Consider the following 22,955-nt stretch of genomic DNA (forward strand, 5'->3'; position numbering starts at 1 on the left):
AGAATGCCACAGACTAATCAACCAAACTTTTTGGGTTGGTTTCTCTTTTATAGTCTGCAGGCATTAAATGAAAGAAGTCAGTGTTCCAGCAGAGGGAGACAACGTTTCAGAAAAGGCATTGTAGCAAACCAAAAAAGAAATTTTAAGTGCAGCAGAGTAACCAGCTCACATACCTGTTAGCTCAGGTGAGTTTAAAAGGCTGCTGTTGATAACAAGGGCATTTGCTAAATAGATGGTGTGTGTGCAACAATATACTGAAAGGTCAATTATATTGTGCAGCTTATCTCACCACCTGTAGTTATTTAGGTGAAAGCTCCAAAATGCTTGCCTAATATGTCTGTTTATCCAAAAGGAAGTATAGAGGGAGAGCTAGATAGATAGCATTGCATTACATTACATTACATGGCAATGCAATGCACAGTTGCTGAAGTTGAACCAAAATGAGCTTGTCATCTGGCTTCTGCAACTTTTAACATGAAAAATCCAATGAGGAGAAGAAAAGCAAAGCCAAAGAGTCCATCCCAAAATCCGACAAACAAGCAAAATGAACAAAAAGCATTGAATTCAATTCTTTCTGATTTTAGAAACTGCATTAAAGAAGGGGTGCACCGGTCCTGGAGATACTGCAATACCAGGTCAATGCGTGGAGTGGACAGAGCAAGCTCTTTTTCCATCTCCCTGTTCTAAAAATCCATTTAATATATGGTCCCCAGATAGGGGACGTATCAGATATTAAACTGATAAGAACAGATACTACACTTGATCTTAGCCAAAAGGCCGAGAAGCGATAACCAGAATTGGTTTCCGACTACGGTGCCACCCAAGGATTCTGAAAAGTCCATTTGTGGAGATGGCCACCTGGACTCCCGTTAAGAAGACATGCTGTCAACCTCTAGATCCCTCACATGCCTGCACTTTTCGGCTTGCTGCTGCTGCAATCCACGCGTTTTAGATCTGCATAACTCCACCTCTTTTAGCACAGTACCCTCAACCCCCGGCTGTTCCCACCCGCCTCAACACCGTTGGAAGGGAGGAGAACCAATTAAGGCGGGGGGGGGGGTGGAACGAGCAGCTGTCTACCCTTAGCAGGAGGGTTGCTGATTAATTACCTCTCCTGCTGCTGCTGCTGCTGGCTGTCCAGCAGCAGACTGAAGGTGGCTGCTGCTGTGCGCAGGTATATAAAGGCTCAGAGCCTATTATGACACGCGCAGCCAGCGTTCCATTGCCACATTCCGTCTACTGCAGGCGGGATACCTGGATGGCTGAATGTCACTGAGAAGCTCACAGAGACCGCCATAAGCAACAGTTTAAAAGAATGCCACAGACTAATCAACCAAACTTTTTGGGTTGGTTTCTCTTTTATAGTCTGCAGGCATTAAATGAATGAAGTCAGTGTTCCAGCAGAGGGAGACAACGTTTCAGAAAAGGCATTGTAGCAAACCAAAAAAGAAATTTTAAGCGCAGCAGAGTAACCAGCTCACATACCTGTTAGCTCAGGTGAGTTTAAAAGGCTGCTGTTGATAACAAGGGCATTTGCTAAATAGATGGTGTGTGTGCAACAATATACTGAAAGGTCAATTATATTGTGCAGCTTATCTCACCACCTGTAGTTATTTAGGTGAAAGCTCCAAAATGCTTGCCTAATATGTCTGTTTATCCAAAAGGAAGTATAGAGGGAGAGCTAGATAGATAGCATTGCATTACATTACATTACATGGCAATGCAATGCACAGTTGCTGAAGTTGAACCAAAATGAGCTTGTCATCTGGCTTCTGCAACTTTTAACATGAAAAATCCAATGAGGAGAAGAAAAGCAAAGCCAAAGAGTCCATCCCAAAATCCGACAAACAAGCAAAATGAACAAAAAGCATTGAATTCAATTCTTTCTGATTTTAGAAACTGCATTAAAGAAGGGGTGCACCGGTCCTGGAGATACTGCAATACCAGGTCAATGCGTGGAGTGGACAGAGCAAGCTCTTTTTCCATCTCCCTGTTCTAAAAATCCATTTAATATATGGTCCCCAGATAGGGGACGTATCAGATATTAAACTGATAAGAACAGATACTACACTTGATCTTAGCCAAAAGGCCGAGAAGCGATAACCAGAATTGGTTTCCGACTACGGTGCCACCCAAGGATTCTGAAAAGTCCATTTGTGGAGATGGCCACCTGGACTCCCGTTAAGAAGACATGCTGTCAACCTCTAGATCCCTCACATGCCTGCACTTTTCGGCTTGCTGCTGCTGCAATCCACGCGTTTTAGATCTGCATAACTCCACCTCTTTTAGCACAGTACCCTCAACCCCCGGCTGTTCCCACCCGCCTCAACACCGTTGGAAGGGAGGAGAACCAATTAAGGCGGGGGGGGGGGGTGGAACGAGCAGCTGTCTACCCTTAGCAGGAGGGTTGCTGATTAATTACCTCTCCTGCTGCTGCTGCTGCTGGCTGTCCAGCAGCAGACTGAAGGTGGCTGCTGCTGTGCGCAGGTATATAAAGGCTCAGAGCCTATTATGACACGCGCAGCCAGCGTTCCATTGCCACATTCCGTCTACTGCAGGCGGGATACCTGGATGGCTGAATGTCACTGAGAAGCTCACAGAGACCGCCATAAGCAACAGTTTAAAAGAATGCCACAGACTAATCAACCAAACTTTTTGGGTTGGTTTCTCTTTTATAGTCTGCAGGCATTAAATGAAAGAAGTCAGTGTTCCAGCAGAGGGAGACAACGTTTCAGAAAAGGCATTGTAGCAAACCAAAAAAGAAATTTTAAGCGCAGCAGAGTAACCAGCTCACATACCTGTTAGCTCAGGGGAGTTTAAAAGGCTGCTGTTGATAACAAGGGCATTTGCTAAATAGATGGTGTGTGTGCAACAATATACTGAAAGGTCAATTATATTGTGCAGCTTATCTCACCACCTGTAGTTATTTAGGTGAAAGCTCCAAAATGCTTGCCTAATATGTCTGTTTATCCAAAAGGAAGTATAGAGGGAGAGCTAGATAGATAGCATTGCATTACATTACATTACATGGCAATGCAATGCACAGTTGCTGAAGTTGAACCAAAATGAGCTTGTCATCTGGCTTCTGCAACTTTTAACATGAAAAATCCAATGAGGAGAAGAAAAGCAAAGCCAAAGAGTCCATCCCAAAATCCGACAAACAAGCAAAATGAACAAAAAGCATTGAATTCAATTCTTTCTGATTTTAGAAACTGCATTAAAGAAGGGGTGCACCGGTCCTGGAGATACTGCAATACCAGGTCAATGCGTGGAGTGGACAGAGCAAGCTCTTTTTCCATCTCCCTGTTCTAAAAATCCATTTAATATATGGTCCCCAGATAGGGGACGTATCAGATATTAAACTGATAAGAACAGATACTACACTTGATCTTAGCCAAAAGGCCGAGAAGCGATAACCAGAATTGGTTTCCGACTACGGTGCCACCCAAGGATTCTGAAAAGTCCATTTGTGGAGATGGCCACCTGGACTCCCGTTAAGAAGACATGCTGTCAACCTCTAGATCCCTCACATGCCTGCACTTTTCGGCTTGCTGCTGCTGCAATCCACGCGTTTTAGATCTGCATAACTCCACCTCTTTTAGCACAGTACCCTCAACCCCCGGCTGTTCCCACCCGCCTCAACACCGTTGGAAGGGAGGAGAACCAATTAAGGCGGGGGGGGGGTGGAACGAGCAGCTGTCTACCCTTAGCAGGAGGGTTGCTGATTAATTACCTCTCCTGCTGCTGCTGCTGCTGGCTGTCCAGCAGCAGACTGAAGGTGGCTGCTGCTGTGCGCAGGTATATAAAGGCTCAGAGCCTATTATGACACGCGCAGCCAGCGTTCCATTGCCACATTCCGTCTACTGCAGGCGGGATACCTGGATGGCTGAATGTCACTGAGAAGCTCACAGAGACCGCCATAAGCAACAGTTTAAAAGAATGCCACAGACTAATCAACCAAACTTTTTGGGTTGGTTTCTCTTTTATAGTCTGCAGGCATTAAATGAAAGAAGTCAGTGTTCCAGCAGAGGGAGACAACGTTTCAGAAAAGGCATTGTAGCAAACCAAAAAAGAAATTTTAAGCGCAGCAGAGTAACCAGCTCACATACCTGTTAGCTCAGGTGAGTTTAAAAGGCTGCTGTTGATAACAAGGGCATTTGCTAAATAGATGGTGTGTGTGCAACAATATACTGAAAGGTCAATTATATTGTGCAGCTTATCTCACCACCTGTAGTTATTTAGGTGAAAGCTCCAAAATGCTTGCCTAATATGTCTGTTTATCCAAAAGGAAGTATAGAGGGAGAGCTAGATAGATAGCATTGCATTACATTACATTACATGGCAATGCAATGCACAGTTGCTGAAGTTGAACCAAAATGAGCTTGTCATCTGGCTTCTGCAACTTTTAACATGAAAAATCCAATGAGGAGAAGAAAAGCAAAGCCAAAGAGTCCATCCCAAAATCCGACAAACAAGCAAAATGAACAAAAAGCATTGAATTCAATTCTTTCTGATTTTAGAAACTGCATTAAAGAAGGGGTGCACCGGTCCTGGAGATACTGCAATACCAGGTCAATGCGTGGAGTGGACAGAGCAAGCTCTTTTTCCATCTCCCTGTTCTAAAAATCCATTTAATATATGGTCCCCAGATAGGGGACGTATCAGATATTAAACTGATAAGAACAGATACTACACTTGATCTTAGCCAAAAGGCCGAGAAGCGATAACCAGAATTGGTTTCCGACTATGGTGCCACCCAAGGATTCTGAAAAGTCCATTTGTGGAGATGGCCACCTGGACTCCCGTTAAGAAGACATGCTGTCAACCTCTAGATCCCTCACATGCCTGCACTTTTCGGCTTGCTGCTGCTGCAATCCACGCGTTTTAGATCTGCATAACTCCACCTCTTTTAGCACAGTACCCTCAACCCCCGGCTGTTCCCACCCGCCTCAACACCGTTGGAAGGGAGGAGAACCAATTAAGGCGGGGGGGGGGTGGAACGAGCAGCTGTCTACCCTTAGCAGGAGGGTTGCTGATTAATTACCTCTCCTGCTGCTGCTGCTGCTGGCTGTCCAGCAGCAGACTGAAGGTGGCTGCTGCTGTGCGCAGGTATATAAAGGCTCAGAGCCTATTATGACACGCGCAGCCAGCGTTCCATTGCCACATTCCGTCTACTGCAGGCGGGATACCTGGATGGCTGAATGTCACTGAGAAGCTCACAGAGACCGCCATATGCAACAGTTTAAAAGAATGCCACAGACTAATCAACCAAACTTTTTGGGTTGGTTTCTCTTTTATAGTCTGCAGGCATTAAATGAAAGAAGTCAGTGTTCCAGCAGAGGGAGACAACGTTTCAGAAAAGGCATTGTAGCAAACCAAAAAAGAAATTTTAAGCGCAGCAGAGTAACCAGCTCACATACCTGTTAGCTCAGGTGAGTTTAAAAGGCTGCTGTTGATAACAAGGGCATTTGCTAAATAGATGGTGTGTGTGCAACAATATACTGAAAGGTCAATTATATTGTGCAGCTTATCTCACCACCTGTAGTTATTTAGGTGAAAGCTCCAAAATGCTTGCCTAATATGTCTGTTTATCCAAAAGGAAGTATAGAGGGAGAGCTAGATAGATAGCATTGCATTACATTACATTACATGGCAATGCAATGCACAGTTGCTGAAGTTGAACCAAAATGAGCTTGTCATCTGGCTTCTGCAACTTTTAACATGAAAAATCCAATGAGGAGAAGAAAAGCAAAGCCAAAGTGTCCATCCCAAAATCCGACAAACAAGCAAAATGAACAAAAAGCATTGAATTCAATTCTTTCTGATTTTAGAAACTGCATTAAAGAAGGGGTGCATCGGTCCTGGAGATACTGCAATACCAGGTCAATGCGTGGAGTGGACAGAGCAAGCTCTTTTTCCATCTCCCTGTTCTAAAAATCCATTTAATATATGGTCCCCAGATAGGGGACGTATCAGATATTAAACTGATAAGAACAGATACTACACTTGATCTTAGCCAAAAGGCCGAGAAGCGATAACCAGAATTGGTTTCCGACTACGGTGCCACCCAAGGATTCTGAAAAGTCCATTTGTGGAGATGGCCACCTGGACTCCCGTTAAGAAGACATGCTGTCAACCTCTAGATCCCTCACATGCCTGCACTTTTCGGCTTGCTGCTGCTGCAATCCACGCGTTTTAGATCTGCATAACTCCACCTCTTTTAGCACAGTACCCTCAACCCCCGGCTGTTCCCACCCGCCTCAACACCGTTGGAAGGGAGGAGAACCAATTAAGGCGGGGGGGGGGGTGGAACGAGCAGCTGTCTACCCTTAGCAGGAGGGTTGCTGATTAATTACCTCTCCTGCTGCTGCTGCTGCTGGCTGTCCAGCAGCAGACTGAAGGTGGCTGCTGCTGTGCGCAGGTATATAAAGGCTCAGAGCCTATTATGACACGCGCAGCCAGCGTTCCATTGCCACATTCCGTCTACTGCAGGCGGGAAACCTGGATGGCTGAATGTCACTGAGAAGCTCACAGAGACCGCCATAAGCAACAGTTTAAAAGAATGCCACAGACTAATCAACCAAACTTTTTGGGTTGGTTTCTCTTTTATAGTCTGCAGGCATTAAATGAAAGAAGTCAGTGTTCCAGCAGAGGGAGACAACGTTTCAGAAAAGGCATTGTAGCAAACCAAAAAAGAAATTTTAAGCGCAGCAGAGTAACCAGCTCACATACCTGTTAGCTCAGGTGAGTTTAAAAGGCTGCTGTTGATAACAAGGGCATTTGCTAAATAGATGGTGTGTGTGCAACAATATACTGAAAGGTCAATTATATTGTGCAGCTTATCTCACCACCTGTAGTTATTTAGGTGAAAGCTCCAAAATGCTTGCCTAATATGTCTGTTTATCCAAAAGGAAGTATAGAGGGAGAGCTAGATAGATAGCATTGCATTACATTACATTACATGGCAATGCAATGCACAGTTGCTGAAGTTGAACCAAAATGAGCTTGTCATCTGGCTTCTGCAACTTTTAACATGAAAAATCCAATGAGGAGAAGAAAAGCAAAGCCAAAGAGTCCATCCCAAAATCCGACAAACAAGCAAAATGAACAAAAAGCATTGAATTCAATTCTTTCTGATTTTAGAAACTGCATTAAAGAAGGGGTGCACCGGTCCTGGAGATACTGCAATACCAGGTCAATGCGTGGAGTGGACAGAGCAAGCTCTTTTTCCATCTCCCTGTTCTAAAAATCCATTTAATATATGGTCCCCAGATAGGGGACGTATCAGATATTAAACTGATAAGAACAGATACTACACTTGATCTTAGCCAAAAGGCCGAGAAGCGATAACCAGAATTGGTTTCCGACTACGGTGCCACCCAAGGATTCTGAAAAGTCCATTTGTGGAGATGGCCACCTGGACTCCCGTTAAGAAGACATGCTGTCAACCTCTAGATCCCTCACATGCCTGCACTTTTCGGCTTGCTGCTGCTGCAATCCACGCGTTTTAGATCTGCATAACTCCACCTCTTTTAGCACAGTACCCTCAACCCCCGGCTGTTCCCACCCGCCTCAACACCGTTGGAAGGGAGGAGAACCAATTTAGGCGGGGGGGGGGGGGTGGAACGAGCAGCTGTCTACCCTTAGCAGGAGGGTTGCTGATTAATTACCTCTCCTGCTGCTGCTGCTGCTGGCTGTCCAGCAGCAGACTGAAGGTGGCTGCTGCTGTGCGCAGGTATATAAAGGCTCAGAGCCTATTATGACACGCGCAGCCAGCGTTCCATTGCCACATTCCGTCTACTGCAGGCGGGATACCTGGATGGCTGAATGTCACTGAGAAGCTCACAGAGACCGCCATAAGCAACAGTTTAAAAGAATGCCACAGACTAATCAACCAAACTTTTTGGGTTGGTTTCTCTTTTATAGTCTGCAGGCATTAAATGAAAGAAGTCAGTGTTCCAGCAGAGGGAGACAACGTTTCAGAAAAGGCATTGTAGCAAACCAAAAAAGAAATTTTAAGCGCAGCAGAGTAACCAGCTCACATACCTGTTAGCTCAGGTGAGTTTAAAAGGCTGCTGTTGATAACAAGGGCATTTGCTAAATAGATGGTGTGTGTGCAACAATATACTGAAAGGTCAATTATATTGTGCAGCTTATCTCACCACCTGTAGTTATTTAGGTGAAAGCTCCAAAATGCTTGCCTAATATGTCTGTTTATCCAAAAGGAAGTATAGAGGGAGAGCTAGATAGATAGCATTGCATTACATTACATTACATGGCAATGCAATGCACAGTTGCTGAAGTTGAACCAAAATGAGCTTGTCATCTGGCTTCTGCAACTTTTAACATGAAAAATCCAATGAGGAGAAGAAAAGCAAAGCCAAAGAGTCCATCCCAAAATCCGACAAACAAGCAAAATGAACAAAAAGCATTGAATTCAATTCTTTCTGATTTTAGAAACTGCATTAAAGAAGGGGTGCACCGGTCCTGGAGATACTGCAATACCAGGTCAATGCGTGGAGTGGACAGAGCAAGCTCTTTTTCCATCTCCCTGTTCTAAAAATCCATTTAATATATGGTCCCCAGATAGGGGACGTATCAGATATTAAACTGATAAGAACAGATTTTTGATTGAAGCTGCATCCAAGGCACTGAAAAATGTGACCGAAGTCACACCAAAACAGCGCACGAGGCGAGGATTCATGTGGACCCTTCCCGGAGGAGAGGGTCCCCAATAAACCATCCCCATCCCTCCGAGCTAGAAGGCCACAGCGAGGGTCAGGGATCTCCGATGCTCTCCCTAGCCGAAGCCGGAGAAGAGCCGTTTTCGTGCTCCCAGCTTCCATCTAGGCTGCCACCCTAGTGGAGCTGGAGCCTGTGTTGGTTTCTCAGCCCAAAGCTGACCGGACCTCCGACCGGGTTTATAAAAATTCCCCTTCCTAGCCCGGAGGCCTGGAATAGGGGGGGTTGCTCAGAAAGTATGATTGGCAAAGGTGCGGCGTGCTACGAAGCCAAGTCTTTCTGGGGTTCCCAGTCCCAGTAAGCTTGGACTCCCACCAGGGCGCCTACTCCTGGGGCACATTGCTCCAAAGCCCTCACACTTACCCAGCCTAGTGACTTCGATCCTGGAGGGCCATGTTTTCCATCAGATAACTCTATGAGCCACCTGGCGTACTAACAAGTGCACCAAACCAGTGTGTAATATGCATCAATTTACTAGGGCAGCCCAAGGACAAAACTGCCTTTTTAAAAGATACTACACTTGATCTTAGCCAAAAGGCCGAGAAGCGATAACCAGAATTGGTTTCCGACTACGGTGCCACCCAAGGATTCTGAAAAGTCCATTTGTGGAGATGGCCACCTGGACTCCCGTTAAGAAGACATGCTGTCAACCTCTAGATCCCTCACATGCCTGCACTTTTCGGCTTGCTGCTGCTGCAATCCACGCGTTTTAGATCTGCATAACTCCACCTCTTTTAGCACAGTACCCTCAACCCCCGGCTGTTCCCACCCGCCTCAACACCGTTGGAAGGGAGGAGAACCAATTAAGGCGGGGGGGGGGGTGGAACGAGCAGCTGTCTACCCTTAGCAGGAGGGTTGCTGATTAATTACCTCTCCTGCTGCTGCTGCTGCTGGCTGTCCAGCAGCAGACTGAAGGTGGCTGCTGCTGTGCGCAGGTATATAAAGGCTCAGAGCCTATTATGACACGCGCAGCCAGCGTTCCATTGCCACATTCCGTCTACTGCAGGCGGGATACCTGGATGTCTGAATGTCACTGAGAAGCTCACAGAGACCGCCATAAGCAACAGTTTAAAAGAATGCCACAGACTAATCAACCAAACTTTTTGGGTTGGTTTCTCTTTTATAGTCTGCAGGCATTAAATGAAAGAAGTCAGTGTTCCAGCAGAGGGAGACAACGTTTCAGAAAAGGCATTGTAGCAAACCAAAAAAGAAATTTTAAGCGCAGCAGAGTAACCAGCTCACATACCTGTTAGCTCAGGTGAGTTTAAAAGGCTGCTGTTGATAACAAGGGCATTTGCTAAATAGATGGTGTGTGTGCAACAATATACTGAAAGGTCAATTATATTGTGCAGCTTATCTCACCACCTGTAGTTATTTAGGTGAAAGCTCCAAAATGCTTGCCTAATATGTCTGTTTATCCAAAAGGAAGTATAGAGGGAGAGCTAGATAGATAGCATTGCATTACATTACATTACATGGCAATGCAATGCACAGTTGCTGAAGTTGAACCAAAATGAGCTTGTCATCTGGCTTCTGCAACTTTTAACATGAAAAATCCAATGAGGAGAAGAAAAGCAAAGCCAAAGAGTCCATCCCAAAATCCGACAAACAAGCAAAATGAACAAAAAGCATTGAATTCAATTCTTTCTGATTTTAGAAACTGCATTAAAGAAGGGGTGCACCGGTCCTGGAGATACTGCAATACCAGGTCAATGCGTGGAGTGGACAGAGCAAGCTCTTTTTCCATCTCCCTGTTCTAAAAATCCATTTAATATATGGTCCCCAGATAGGGGACGTATCAGATATTAAACTGATAAGAACAGATACTACACTTGATCTTAGCCAAAAGGCCGAGAAGCGATAACCAGAATTGGTTTCCGACTACGGTGCCACCCAAGGATTCTGAAAAGTCCATTTGTGGAGATGGCCACCTGGACTCCCGTTAAGAAGACATGCTGTCAACCTCTAGATCCCTCACATGCCTGCACTTTTCGGCTTGCTGCTGCTGCAATCCACGCGTTTTAGATCTGCATAACTCCACCTCTTTTAGCACAGTACCCTCAACCCCCGGCTGTTCCCACCCGCCTCAACACCGTTGGAAGGGAGGAGAACCAATTAAGGCGGGGGGGGGTGGAACGAGCAGCTGTCTACCCTTAGCAGGAGGGTTGCTGATTAATTACCTCTCCTGCTGCTGCTGCTGCTGGCTGTCCAGCAGCAGACTGAAGGTGGCTGCTGCTGTGCGCAGGTATATAAAGGCTCAGAGCCTATTATGACACGCGCAGCCAGCGTTCCATTGCCACATTCCGTCTACTGCAGGCGGGATACCTGGATGGCTGAATGTCACTGAGAAGCTCACAGAGACCGCCATAAGCAACAGTTTAAAAGAATGCCACAGACTAATCAACCAAACTTTTTGGGTTGGTTTCTCTTTTATAGTCTGCAGGCATTAAATGAAAGAAGTCAGTGTTCCAGCAGAGGGAGACAACGTTTCAGAAAAGGCATTGTAGCAAACCAAAAAAGAAATTTTAAGCGCAGCAGAGTAACCAGCTCACATACCTGTTAGCTCAGGTGAGTTTAAAAGGCTGCTGTTGATAACAAGGGCATTTGCTAAATAGATGGTGTGTGTGCAACAATATACTGAAAGGTCAATTATATTGTGCAGCTTATCTCACCACCTGTAGTTATTTAGGTGAAAGCTCCAAAATGCTTGCCTAATATGTCTGTTTATCCAAAAGGAAGTATAGAGGGAGAGCTAGATAGATAGCATTGCATTACATTACATTACATGGCAATGCAATGCACAGTTGCTGAAGTTGAACCAAAATGAGCTTGTCATCTGGCTTCTGCAACTTTTAACATGAAAAATCCAATGAGGAGAAGAAAAGCAAAGCCAAAGAGTCCATCCCAAAATCCGACAAACAAGCAAAATGAACAAAAAGCATTGAATTCAATTCTTTCTGATTTTAGAAACTGCATTAAAGAAGGGGTGCACCGGTCCTGGAGATACTGCAATACCAGGTCAATGCGTGGAGTGGACAGAGCAAGCTCTTTTTCCATCTCCCTGTTCTAAAAATCCATTTAATATATGGTCCCCAGATAGGGGACGTATCAGATATTAAACTGATAAGAACAGATACTACACTTGATCTTAGCCAAAAGGCCGAGAAGCGATAACCAGAATTGGTTTCCGACTACGGTGCCACCCAAGGATTCTGAAAAGTCCATTTGTGGAGATGGCCACCTGGACTCCCGTTAAGAAGACATGCTGTCAACCTCTAGATCCCTCACATGCCTGCACTTTTCGGCTTGCTGCTGCTGCAATCCACGCGTTTTAGATCTGCATAACTCCACCTCTTTTAGCACAGTACCCTCAACCCCCGGCTGTTCCCACCCGCCTCAACACCGTTGGAAGGGAGGAGAACCAATTAAGGCGGGGGGGGGGGGTGGAACGAGCAGCTGTCTACCCTTAGCAGGAGGGTTGCTGATTAATTACCTCTCCTGCTGCTGCTGCTGCTGGCTGTCCAGCAGCAGACTGAAGGTGGCTGCTGCTGTGCGCAGGTATATAAAGGCTCAGAGCCTATTATGACACGCGCAGCCAGCGTTCCATTGCCACATTCCGTCTACTGCAGGCGGGATACCTGGATGGCTGAATGTCACTGAGAAGCTCACAGAGACCGCCATAAGCAACAGTTTAAAAGAATGCCACAGACTAATCAACCAAACTTTTTGGGTTGGTTTCTCTTTTATAGTCTGCAGGCATTAAATGAAAGAAGTCAGTGTTCCAGCAGAGGGAGACAACGTTTCAGAAAAGGCATTGTAGCAAACCAAAAAAGAAATTTTAAGCGCAGCAGAGTAACCAGCTCACATACCTGTTAGCTCAGGTGAGTTTAAAAGGCTGCTGTTGATAACAAGGGCATTTGCTAAATAGATGGTGTGTGTGCAACAATATACTGAAAGGTCAATTATATTGTGCAGCTTATCTCACCACCTGTAGTTATTTAGGTGAAAGCTCCAAAATGCTTGCCTAATATGTCTGTTTATCCAAAAGGAAGTATCGAGGGAGAGCTAGATAGATAGCATTGCATTACATTACATTACATGGCAATGCAATGCACAGTTGCTGAAGTTGAACCAAAATGAGCTTGTCATCTGGCTTCTGCAACTTTTAACATGAAAAATCCAATGAGGAGAAGAAAAGCAAAGCCAAAGAGTCCATCCCAAAATCCGACAAACAAGCAAAATGAACAAAAAGCATTGAATTCAATTCTTTCTGATTTTAGAAACTGCATTAAAGAAGGGGTGCACCGGTCCTGGAGATACTGCAATACCAGGTCAATGCGTGGAGTGGACAGAGCAAGCTCTTTTTCCATCTCCCTGTTCTAAAAATCCATTTAATATATGGTCCCCAGATAGGGGACGTATCAGATATTAAACTGATAAGAACAGATACTACACTGGATCTTAGCCAAAAGGCCGAGAAGCGATAACCAGAATTGGTTTCCGACTACGGTGCCACCCAAGGATTCTGAAAAGTCCATTTGTGGAGATGGCCACCTGGACTCCCGTTAAGAAGACATGCTGTCAACCTCTAGATCCCTCACATGCCTGCACTTTTCGGCTTGCTGCTGCTGCAATCCACGCGTTTTAGATCTGCATAACTCCACCTCTTTTAGCACAGTACCCTCAACCCCCGGCTGTTCCCACCCGCCTCAACACCGTTGGAAGGGAGGAGAACCAATTAAGGCGGGGGGGGGGGTGGAACGAGCAGCTGTCTACCCTTAGCAGGAGGGTTGCTGATTAATTACCTCTCCTGCTGCTGCTGCTGCTGGCTGTCCAGCAGCAGACTGAAGGTGGCTGCTGCTGTGCGCAGGTATATAAAGGCTCAGAGCCTATTATGACACGCGCAGCCAGCGTTCCATTGCCACATTCCGTCTACTGCAGGCGGGATACCTGGATGGCTGAATGTCACTGAGAAGCTCACAGAGACCGCCATAAGCAACAGTTTAAAAGAATGCCACAGACTAATCAACCAAACTTTTTGGGTTGGTTTCTCTTTTATAGTCTGCAGGCATTAAATGAAAGAAGTCAGTGTTCCAGCAGAGGGAGACAACGTTTCAGAAAAGGCATTGTAGCCAACCAAAAAAGAAATTTTAAGCGCAGCAGAGTAACCAGCTCACATACCTGTTAGCTCAGGTGAGTTTAAAAGGCTGCTGTTGATAACAAGGGCATTTGCTAAATAGATGGTGTGTGTGCAACAATATACTGAAAGGTCAATTATATTGTGCAGCTTATCTCACCACCTGTAGTTATTTAGGTGAAAGCTCCAAAATGCTTGCCTAATATGTCTGTTTATCCAAAAGGAAGTATAGAGGGAGAGCTAGATAGATAGCATTGCATTACATTACATTACATGGCAATGCAATGCACAGTTGCTGAAGTTGAACCAAAATGAGCTTGTCATCTGGCTTCTGCAACTTTTAACATGAAAAATCCAATGAGGAGAAGAAAAGCAAAGCCAAAGAGTCCATCCCAAAATCCGACAAACAAGCAAAATGAACAAAAAGCATTGAATTCAATTCTTTCTGATTTTAGAAACTGCATTAAAGAAGGGGTGCACCGGTCCTGGAGATACTGCAATACCAGGTCAATGCGTGGAGTGGACAGAGCAAGCTCTTTTTCCATCTCCCTGTTCTAAAAATCCATTTAATATATGGTCCCCAGATAGGGGACGTATCAGATATTAAACTGATAAGAACAGATACTACACTTGATCTTAGCCAAAAGGCCGAGAAGCGATAACCAGAATTGGTTTCCGACTACGGTGCCACCCAAGGATTCTGAAAAGTCCATTTGTGGAGATGGCCACCTGGACTCCCGTTAAGAAGACATGCTGTCAACCTCTAGATCCCTCACATGCCTGCACTTTTCGGCTTGCTGCTGCTGCAATCCACGCGTTTTAGATCTGCATAACTCCACCTCTTTTAGCACAGTACCCTCAACCCCCGGCTGTTCCCACCCGCCTCAACACCGTTGGAAGGGAGGAGAACCAATTAAGGCGGGGGGGGGGGGTGGAACGAGCAGCTGTCTACCCTTAGCAGGAGGGTTGCTGATTAATTACCTCTCCTGCTGCTGCTGCTGCTGGCTGTCCAGCAGCAGACTGAAGGTGGCTGCTGCTGTGCGCAGGTATATAAACGCTCAGAGCCTATTATGACACGCGCAGCCAGCGTTCCATTGCCACATTCCGTCTACTGCAGGCGGGATACCTGGATGGCTGAATGTCACTGAGAAGCTCACAGAGACCGCCATAAGCAACAGTTTAAAAGAATGCCACAGACTAATCAACCAAACTTTTTGGGTTGGTTTCTCTTTTATAGTCTGCAGGCATTAAATGAAAGAAGTCAGTGTTCCAGCAGAGGGAGACAACGTTTCAGAAAAGGCATTGTAGCAAACCAAAAAAGAAATTTTAAGCGCAGCAGAGTAACCAGCTCACATACCTGTTAGCTCAGGTGAGTTTAAAAGGCTGCTGTTGATAACAAGGGCATTTGCTAAATAGATGGTGTGTGTGCAACAATATACTGAAAGGTCAATTATATTGTGCAGCTTATCTCACCACCTGTAGTTATTTAGGTGAAAGCTCCAAAATGCTTGCCTAATATGTCTGTTTATCCAAAAGGAAGTATAGAGGGAGAGCTAGATAGATAGCATTGCATTACATTACATTACATGGCAATGCAATGCACAGTTGCTGAAGTTGAACCAAAATGAGCTTGTCATCTGGCTTCTGCAACTTTTAACATGAAAAATCCAATGAGGAGAAGAAAAGCAAAGCCAAAGAGTCCATCCCAAAATCCGACAAACAAGCAAAATGAACAAAAAGCATTGAATTCAATTCTTTCTGATTTTAGAAACTGCATTAAAGAAGGGGTGCACCGGTCCTGGAGATACTGCAATACCAGGTCAATGCGTGGAGTGGACAGAGCAAGCTCTTTTTCCATCTCCCTGTTCTAAAAATCCATTTAATATATGGTCCCCAGATAGGGGACGTATCAGATATTAAACTGATAAGAACAGATACTACACTTGATCTTAGCCAAAAGGCCGAGAAGCGATAACCAGAATTGGTTTCCGACTACGGTGCCACCCAAGGATTCTGAAAAGTCCATTTGTGGAGATGGCCACCTGGACTCCCGTTAAGAAGACATGCTGTCAACCTCTAGATCCCTCACATGCCTGCACTTTTTGGCTTGCTGCTGCTGCAATCCACGCGTTTTAGATCTGCATAACTCCACCTCTTTTAGCACAGTACCCTCAACCCCCGGCTGTTCCCACCCGCCTCAACACCGTTGGAAGGGAGGAGAACCAATTAAGGCGGGGGGGGGGGGTGGAACGAGCAGCTGTCTACCCTTAGCAGGAGGGTTGCTGATTAATTACCTCTCCTGCTGCTGCTGCTGCTGGCTGTCCAGCAGCAGAATGAAGTTGGCTGCTGCTGTGCGCAGGTATATAAAGGCTCAGAGCCTATTATGACACGCGCAGCCAGCGTTCCATTGCCACATTCCGTCTACTGCAGGCGGGATACCTGGATGGCTGAATGTCACTGAGAAGCTCACAGAGACCGCCATAAGCAACAGTTTAAAAGAATGCCACAGACTAATCAACCAAACTTTTTGGGTTGGTTTCTCTTTTATAGTCTGCAGGCATTAAATGAAAGAAGTCAGTGTTCCAGCAGAGGGAGACAACGTTTCAGAAAAGGCATTGTAGCAAACCAAAAAAGAAATTTTAAGCGCAGCAGAGTAACCAGCTCACATACCTGTTAGCTCAGGTGAGTTTAAAAGGCTGCTGTTGATAACAAGGGCATTTGCTAAATAGATGGTGTGTGTGCAACAATATACTGAAAGGTCAATTATATTGTGCAGCTTATCTCACCACCTGTAGTTATTTAGGTGAAAGCTCCAAAATGCTTGCCTAATATGTCTGTTTATCCAAAAGGAAGTATAGAGGGAGAGCTAGATAGATAGCATTGCATTACATTACATTACATGGCAATGCAATGCACAGTTGCTGAAGTTGAACCAAAATGAGCTTGTCATCTGGCTTCTGCAACTTTTAACATGAAAAATCCAATGAGGAGAAGAAAAGCAAAGCCAAAGAGTCCATCCCAAAATCCGACAAACAAGCAAAATGAACAAAAAGCATTGAATTCAATTCTTTCTGATTTTAGAAACTGCATTAAAGAAGGGGTGCACCGGTCCTGGAGATACTGCAATACCAGGTCAATGCGTGGAGTGGACAGAGCAAGCTCTTTTTCCATCTCCCTGTTCTAAAAATCCATTTAATATATGGTCCCCAGATAGGGGACGTATCAGATATTAAACTGATAAGAACAGATACTACACTTGATCTTAGCCAAAAGGCCGAGAAGCGATAACCAGAATTGGTTTCCGACTACGGTGCCACCCAAGGATTCTGAAAAGTCCATTTGTGGAGATGGCCACCTGGACTCCCGTTAAGAAGACATGCTGTCAACCTCTAGATCCCTCACATGCCTGCACTTTTCGGCTTGCTGCTGCTGCAATCCACGCGTTTTAGATCTGCATAACTCCACCTCTTTTAGCACAGTACCCTCAACCCCCGGCTGTTCCCACCCGCCTCAACACCGTTGGAAGGGAGGAGAACCAATTAAGGCGGGGGGGGGGGGTGGAACGAGCAGCTGTCTACCCTTAGCAGGAGGGTTGCTGATTAATTACCTCTCCTGCTGCTGCTGCTGCTGGCTGTCCAGCAGCAGACTGAAGGTGGCTGCTGCTGTGCGCAGGTATATAAAGGCTCAGAGCCTATTATGACACGCGCAGCCAGCGTTCCATTGCCACATTCCGTCTACTGCAGGCGGGATACCTGGATGGCTGAATGTCACTGAGAAGCTCACAGAGACCGCCATAAGCAACAGTTTAAAAGAATGCCACAGACTAATCAACCAAACTTTTTGGGTTGGTTTCTCTTTTATAGTCTGCAGGCATTAAATGAAAGAAGTCAGTGTTCCAGCAGAGGGAGACAACGTTTCAGAAAAGGCATTGTAGCAAACCAAAAAAGAAATTTTAAGCGCAGCAGAGTAACCAGCTCACATACCTGTTAGCTCAGGTGAGTTTAAAAGGCTGCTGTTGATAACAAGGGCATTTGCTAAATAGATGGTGTGTGTGCAACAATATACTGAAAGGTCAATTATATTGTGCAGCTTATCTCACCACCTGTAGTTATTTAGGTGAAAGCTCCAAAATGCTTGCCTAATATGTCTGTTTATCCAAAAGGAAGTATCGAGGGAGAGCTAGATAGATAGCATTGCATTACATTACATTACATGGCAATGCAATGCACAGTTGCTGAAGTTGAACCAAAATGAGCTTGTCATCTGGCTTCTGCAACTTTTAACATGAAAAATCCAATGAGGAGAAGAAAAGCAAAGCCAAAGAGTCCATCCCAAAATCCGACAAACAAGCAAAATGAACAAAAAGCATTGAATTCAATTCTTTCTGATTTTAGAAACTGCATTAAAGAAGGGGTGCACCGGTCCTGGAGATACTGCAATACCAGGTCAATGCGTGGAGTGGACAGAGCAAGCTCTTTTTCCATCTCCCTGTTCTAAAAATCCATTTAATATATGGTCCCCAGATAGGGGACGTATCAGATATTAAACTGATAAGAACAGATACTACACTGGATCTTAGCCAAAAGGCCGAGAAGCGATAACCAGAATTGGTTTCCGACTACGGTGCCACCCAAGGATTCTGAAAAGTCCATTTGTGGAGATGGCCACCTGGACTCCCGTTAAGAAGACATGCTGTCAACCTCTAGATCCCTCACATGCCTGCACTTTTCGGCTTGCTGCTGCTGCAATCCACGCGTTTTAGATCTGCATAACTCCACCTCTTTTAGCACAGTACCCTCAACCCCCGGCTGTTCCCACCCGCCTCAACACCGTTGGAAGGGAGGAGAACCAATTAAGGCGGGGGGGGGGGTGGAACGAGCAGCTGTCTACCCTTAGCAGGAGGGTTGCTGATTAATTACCTCTCCTGCTGCTGCTGCTGCTGGCTGTCCAGCAGCAGACTGAAGGTGGCTGCTGCTGTGCGCAGGTATATAAAGGCTCAGAGCCTATTATGACACGCGCAGCCAGCGTTCCATTGCCACATTCCGTCTACTGCAGGCGGGATACCTGGATGGCTGAATGTCACTGAGAAGCTCACAGAGACCGCCATAAGCAACAGTTTAAAAGAATGCCACAGACTAATCAACCAAACTTTTTGGGTTGGTTTCTCTTTTATAGTCTGCAGGCATTAAATGAAAGAAGTCAGTGTTCCAGCAGAGGGAGACAACGTTTCAGAAAAGGCATTGTAGCCAACCAAAAAAGAAATTTTAAGCGCAGCAGAGTAACCAGCTCACATACCTGTTAGCTCAGGTGAGTTTAAAAGGCTGCTGTTGATAACAAGGGCATTTGCTAAATAGATGGTGTGTGTGCAACAATATACTGAAAGGTCAATTATATTGTGCAGCTTATCTCACCACCTGTAGTTATTTAGGTGAAAGCTCCAAAATGCTTGCCTAATATGTCTGTTTATCCAAAAGGAAGTATAGAGGGAGAGCTAGATAGATAGCATTGCATTACATTACATTACATGGCAATGCAATGCACAGTTGCTGAAGTTGAACCAAAATGAGCTTGTCATCTGGCTTCTGCAACTTTTAACATGAAAAATCCAATGAGGAGAAGAAAAGCAAAGCCAAAGAGTCCATCCCAAAATCCGACAAACAAGCAAAATGAACAAAAAGCATTGAATTCAATTCTTTCTGATTTTAGAAACTGCATTAAAGAAGGGGTGCACCGGTCCTGGAGATACTGCAATACCAGGTCAATGCGTGGAGTGGACAGAGCAAGCTCTTTTTCCATCTCCCTGTTCTAAAAATCCATTTAATATATGGTCCCCAGATAGGGGACGTATCAGATATTAAACTGATAAGAACAGATACTACACTTGATCTTAGCCAAAAGGCCGAGAAGCGATAACCAGAATTGGTTTCCGACTACGGTGCCACCCAAGGATTCTGAAAAGTCCATTTGTGGAGATGGCCACCTGGACTCCCGTTAAGAAGACATGCTGTCAACCTCTAGATCCCTCACATGCCTGCACTTTTCGGCTTGCTGCTGCTGCAATCCACGCGTTTTAGATCTGCATAACTCCACCTCTTTTAGCACAGTACCCTCAACCCCCGGCTGTTCCCACCCGCCTCAACACCGTTGGAAGGGAGGAGAACCAATTAAGGCGGGGGGGGGGGGTGGAACGAGCAGCTGTCTACCCTTAGCAGGAGGGTTGCTGATTAATTACCTCTCCTGCTGCTGCTGCTGCTGGCTGTCCAGCAGCAGACTGAAGGTGGCTGCTGCTGTGCGCAGGTATATAAACGCTCAGAGCCTATTATGACACGCGCAGCCAGCGTTCCATTGCCACATTCCGTCTACTGCAGGCGGGATACCTGGATGGCTGAATGTCACTGAGAAGCTCACAGAGACCGCCATAAGCAACAGTTTAAAAGAATGCCACAGACTAATCAACCAAACTTTTTGGGTTGGTTTCTCTTTTATAGTCTGCAGGCATTAAATGAAAGAAGTCAGTGTTCCAGCAGAGGGAGACAACGTTTCAGAAAAGGCATTGTAGCAAACCAAAAAAGAAATTTTAAGCGCAGCAGAGTAACCAGCTCACATACCTGTTAGCTCAGGTGAGTTTAAAAGGCTGCTGTTGATAACAAGGGCATTTGCTAAATAGATGGTGTGTGTGCAACAATATACTGAAAGGTCAATTATATTGTGCAGCTTATCTCACCACCTGTAGTTATTTAGGTGAAAGCTCCAAAATGCTTGCCTAATATGTCTGTTTATCCAAAAGGAAGTATAGAGGGAGAGCTAGATAGATAGCATTGCATTACATTACATTACATGGCAATGCAATGCACAGTTGCTGAAGTTGAACCAAAATGAGCTTGTCATCTGGCTTCTGCAACTTTTAACATGAAAAATCCAATGAGGAGAAGAAAAGCAAAGCCAAAGAGTCCATCCCAAAATCCGACAAACAAGCAAAATGAACAAAAAGCATTGAATTCAATTCTTTCTGATTTTAGAAACTGCATTAAAGAAGGGGTGCACCGGTCCTGGAGATACTGCAATACCAGGTCAATGCGTGGAGTGGACAGAGCAAGCTCTTTTTCCATCTCCCTGTTCTAAAAATCCATTTAATATATGGTCCCCAGATAGGGGACGTATCAGATATTAAACTGATAAGAACAGATACTACACTTGATCTTAGCCAAAAGGCCGAGAAGCGATAACCAGAATTGGTTTCCGACTACGGTGCCACCCAAGGATTCTGAAAAGTCCATTTGTGGAGATGGCCACCTGGACTCCCGTTAAGAAGACATGCTGTCAACCTCTAGATCCCTCACATGCCTGCACTTTTTGGCTTGCTGCTGCTGCAATCCACGCGTTTTAGATCTGCATAACTCCACCTCTTTTAGCACAGTACCCTCAACCCCCGGCTGTTCCCACCCGCCTCAACACCGTTGGAAGGGAGGAGAACCAATTAAGGCGGGGGGGGGGGGTGGAACGAGCAGCTGTCTACCCTTAGCAGGAGGGTTGCTGATTAATTACCTCTCCTGCTGCTGCTGCTGCTGGCTGTCCAGCAGCAGAATGAAGTTGGCTGCTGCTGTGCGCAGGTATATAAAGGCTCAGAGCCTATTATGACACGCGCAGCCAGCGTTCCATTGCCACATTCCGTCTACTGCAGGCGGGATACCTGGATGGCTGAATGTCACTGAGAAGCTCACAGAGACCGCCATAAGCAACAGTTTAAAAGAATGCCACAGACTAATCAACCAAACTTTTTGGGTTGGTTTCTCTTTTATAGTCTGCAGGCATTAAATGAAAGAAGTCAGTGTTCCAGCAGAGGGAGACAACGTTTCAGAAAAGGCATTGTAGCAAACCAAAAAAGAAATTTTAAGCGCAGCAGAGTAACCAGCTCACATACCTGTTAGCTCAGGTGAGTTTAAAAGGCTGCTGTTGATAACAAGGGCATTTGCTAAATAGATGGTGTGTGTGCAACAATATACTGAAAGGTCAATTATATTGTGCAGCTTATCTCACCACCTGTAGTTATTTAGGTTAAAGCTCCAAAATGCTTGCCTAATATGTCTGTTTATCCAAAAGGAAGTATAGAGGGAGAGCTAGATAGATAGCATTGCATTACATTACATTACATGGCAATGCAATGCACAGTTGCTGAAGTTGAACCAAAATGAGCTTGTCATCTGGCTTCTGCAACTTTTAACATGAAAAATCCAATGAGGAGAAGAAAAGCAAAGCCAAAGAGTCCATCCCAAAATCCGACAAACAAGCAAAATGAACAAAAAGCATTGAATTCAATTCTTTCTGATTTTAGAAACTGCATTAAAGAAGGGGTGCACCGGTCCTGGAGATACTGCAATACCAGGTCAATGCGTGGAGTGGACAGAGCAAGCTCTTTTTCCATCTCCCTGTTCTAAAAATCCATTTAATATATGGTCCCCAGATAGGGGACGTATCAGATATTAAACTGATAAGAACAGATACTACACTTGATCTTAGCCAAAAGGCCGAGAAGCGATAACCAGAATTGGTTTCCGACTACGGTGCCACCCATGGATTCTGAAAAGTCCATTTGTGGAGATGGCCACCTGGACTCCCGTTAAGAAGACATGCTGTCAACCTCTAGATCCCTCACATGCCTGCACTTTTCGGCTTGCTGCTGCTGCAATCCACGCGTTTTAGATCTGCATAACTCCACCTCTTTTAGCACAGTACCCTCAACCCCCGGCTGTTCCCACCCGCCTCAACACCGTTGGAAGGGAGGAGAACCAATTAAGGCGGGGGGTGGGGGGGGTGGAACGAGCAGCTGTCTACCCTTAGCAGGAGGGTTGCTGATTAATTACCTCTCCTGCTGCTGCTGCTGCTGGCTGTCCAGCAGCAGACTGAAGGTGGCTGCTGCTGTGCGCAGGTATATAAAGGCTCAGAGCCTATTATGACACGCGCAGCCAGCGTTCCATTGCCACATTCCGTCTACTGCAGGCGGGATACCTGGATGGCTGAATGTCACTGAGAAGCTCACAGAGACCGCCATAAGCAACAGTTTAAAAGAATGCCACAG

At 45.4% G+C, this 22,955-nt stretch overlaps 16 non-coding genes and 2 pseudogenes across 16 annotated transcripts; all 18 read right to left on the reverse strand.

Moving 5' to 3' along the window:
* Nucleotides 1–598: 598 nt before the first annotated feature.
* LOC141208440 (U2 spliceosomal RNA) lies at nt 599–789 on the reverse strand. Its single transcript, XR_012278669.1, has one exon. It is a non-coding gene; the product is annotated as a U2 spliceosomal RNA (small nuclear RNA).
* A 1,121-nt stretch (nt 790–1,910) lies between these two features.
* On the reverse strand, nt 1,911–2,101 carry LOC141208441 (U2 spliceosomal RNA). The gene has a single exon (XR_012278670.1). It is a non-coding gene; the product is annotated as a U2 spliceosomal RNA (small nuclear RNA).
* A 1,122-nt stretch (nt 2,102–3,223) lies between these two features.
* Nucleotides 3,224–3,414, reverse strand: LOC141208443 (U2 spliceosomal RNA). Its single transcript, XR_012278672.1, has one exon. It is a non-coding gene; the product is annotated as a U2 spliceosomal RNA (small nuclear RNA).
* Nucleotides 3,415–4,534: 1,120 nt separating this feature from the next.
* LOC141208444 (U2 spliceosomal RNA) lies at nt 4,535–4,725 on the reverse strand. Its single transcript, XR_012278673.1, has one exon. It is a non-coding gene; the product is annotated as a U2 spliceosomal RNA (small nuclear RNA).
* A 1,120-nt stretch (nt 4,726–5,845) lies between these two features.
* LOC141209857 (U2 spliceosomal RNA) lies at nt 5,846–6,036 on the reverse strand. Its single transcript, XR_012280046.1, has one exon. It is a non-coding gene; the product is annotated as a U2 spliceosomal RNA (small nuclear RNA).
* A 1,121-nt stretch (nt 6,037–7,157) lies between these two features.
* On the reverse strand, nt 7,158–7,348 carry LOC141208445 (U2 spliceosomal RNA). The gene has a single exon (XR_012278674.1). It is a non-coding gene; the product is annotated as a U2 spliceosomal RNA (small nuclear RNA).
* Nucleotides 7,349–8,471: 1,123 nt separating this feature from the next.
* Nucleotides 8,472–8,652, reverse strand: LOC141210546 (U2 spliceosomal RNA; annotated as a pseudogene).
* Nucleotides 8,653–9,176: 524 nt separating this feature from the next.
* LOC141210779 (U2 spliceosomal RNA) lies at nt 9,177–9,292 on the reverse strand (annotated as a pseudogene).
* A 1,121-nt stretch (nt 9,293–10,413) lies between these two features.
* LOC141208446 (U2 spliceosomal RNA) lies at nt 10,414–10,604 on the reverse strand. The gene has a single exon (XR_012278675.1). It is a non-coding gene; the product is annotated as a U2 spliceosomal RNA (small nuclear RNA).
* Nucleotides 10,605–11,723: 1,119 nt separating this feature from the next.
* Nucleotides 11,724–11,914, reverse strand: LOC141208447 (U2 spliceosomal RNA). Its single transcript, XR_012278676.1, has one exon. It is a non-coding gene; the product is annotated as a U2 spliceosomal RNA (small nuclear RNA).
* Nucleotides 11,915–13,036: 1,122 nt separating this feature from the next.
* Nucleotides 13,037–13,227, reverse strand: LOC141210119 (U2 spliceosomal RNA). Its single transcript, XR_012280297.1, has one exon. It is a non-coding gene; the product is annotated as a U2 spliceosomal RNA (small nuclear RNA).
* A 1,121-nt stretch (nt 13,228–14,348) lies between these two features.
* LOC141208448 (U2 spliceosomal RNA) lies at nt 14,349–14,539 on the reverse strand. The gene has a single exon (XR_012278677.1). It is a non-coding gene; the product is annotated as a U2 spliceosomal RNA (small nuclear RNA).
* A 1,122-nt stretch (nt 14,540–15,661) lies between these two features.
* Nucleotides 15,662–15,852, reverse strand: LOC141208449 (U2 spliceosomal RNA). The gene has a single exon (XR_012278678.1). It is a non-coding gene; the product is annotated as a U2 spliceosomal RNA (small nuclear RNA).
* Nucleotides 15,853–16,974: 1,122 nt separating this feature from the next.
* On the reverse strand, nt 16,975–17,165 carry LOC141208450 (U2 spliceosomal RNA). Its single transcript, XR_012278679.1, has one exon. It is a non-coding gene; the product is annotated as a U2 spliceosomal RNA (small nuclear RNA).
* A 1,122-nt stretch (nt 17,166–18,287) lies between these two features.
* LOC141210120 (U2 spliceosomal RNA) lies at nt 18,288–18,478 on the reverse strand. The gene has a single exon (XR_012280298.1). It is a non-coding gene; the product is annotated as a U2 spliceosomal RNA (small nuclear RNA).
* A 1,121-nt stretch (nt 18,479–19,599) lies between these two features.
* LOC141208451 (U2 spliceosomal RNA) lies at nt 19,600–19,790 on the reverse strand. The gene has a single exon (XR_012278680.1). It is a non-coding gene; the product is annotated as a U2 spliceosomal RNA (small nuclear RNA).
* Nucleotides 19,791–20,912: 1,122 nt separating this feature from the next.
* On the reverse strand, nt 20,913–21,103 carry LOC141208452 (U2 spliceosomal RNA). The gene has a single exon (XR_012278681.1). It is a non-coding gene; the product is annotated as a U2 spliceosomal RNA (small nuclear RNA).
* A 1,122-nt stretch (nt 21,104–22,225) lies between these two features.
* Nucleotides 22,226–22,416, reverse strand: LOC141208454 (U2 spliceosomal RNA). The gene has a single exon (XR_012278683.1). It is a non-coding gene; the product is annotated as a U2 spliceosomal RNA (small nuclear RNA).
* Between the last annotated feature and the right edge of the window lie 539 nt (nt 22,417–22,955).

Source organism: Phyllobates terribilis, unplaced genomic scaffold, assembly GCF_046119375.1.
Source record: "Phyllobates terribilis strain yellow unplaced genomic scaffold, ASM4611937v1 Scaffold_169__1_contigs__length_4117513, whole genome shotgun sequence".
Lineage (NCBI taxonomy): Eukaryota > Metazoa > Chordata > Amphibia > Anura > Dendrobatidae > Phyllobates > Phyllobates terribilis.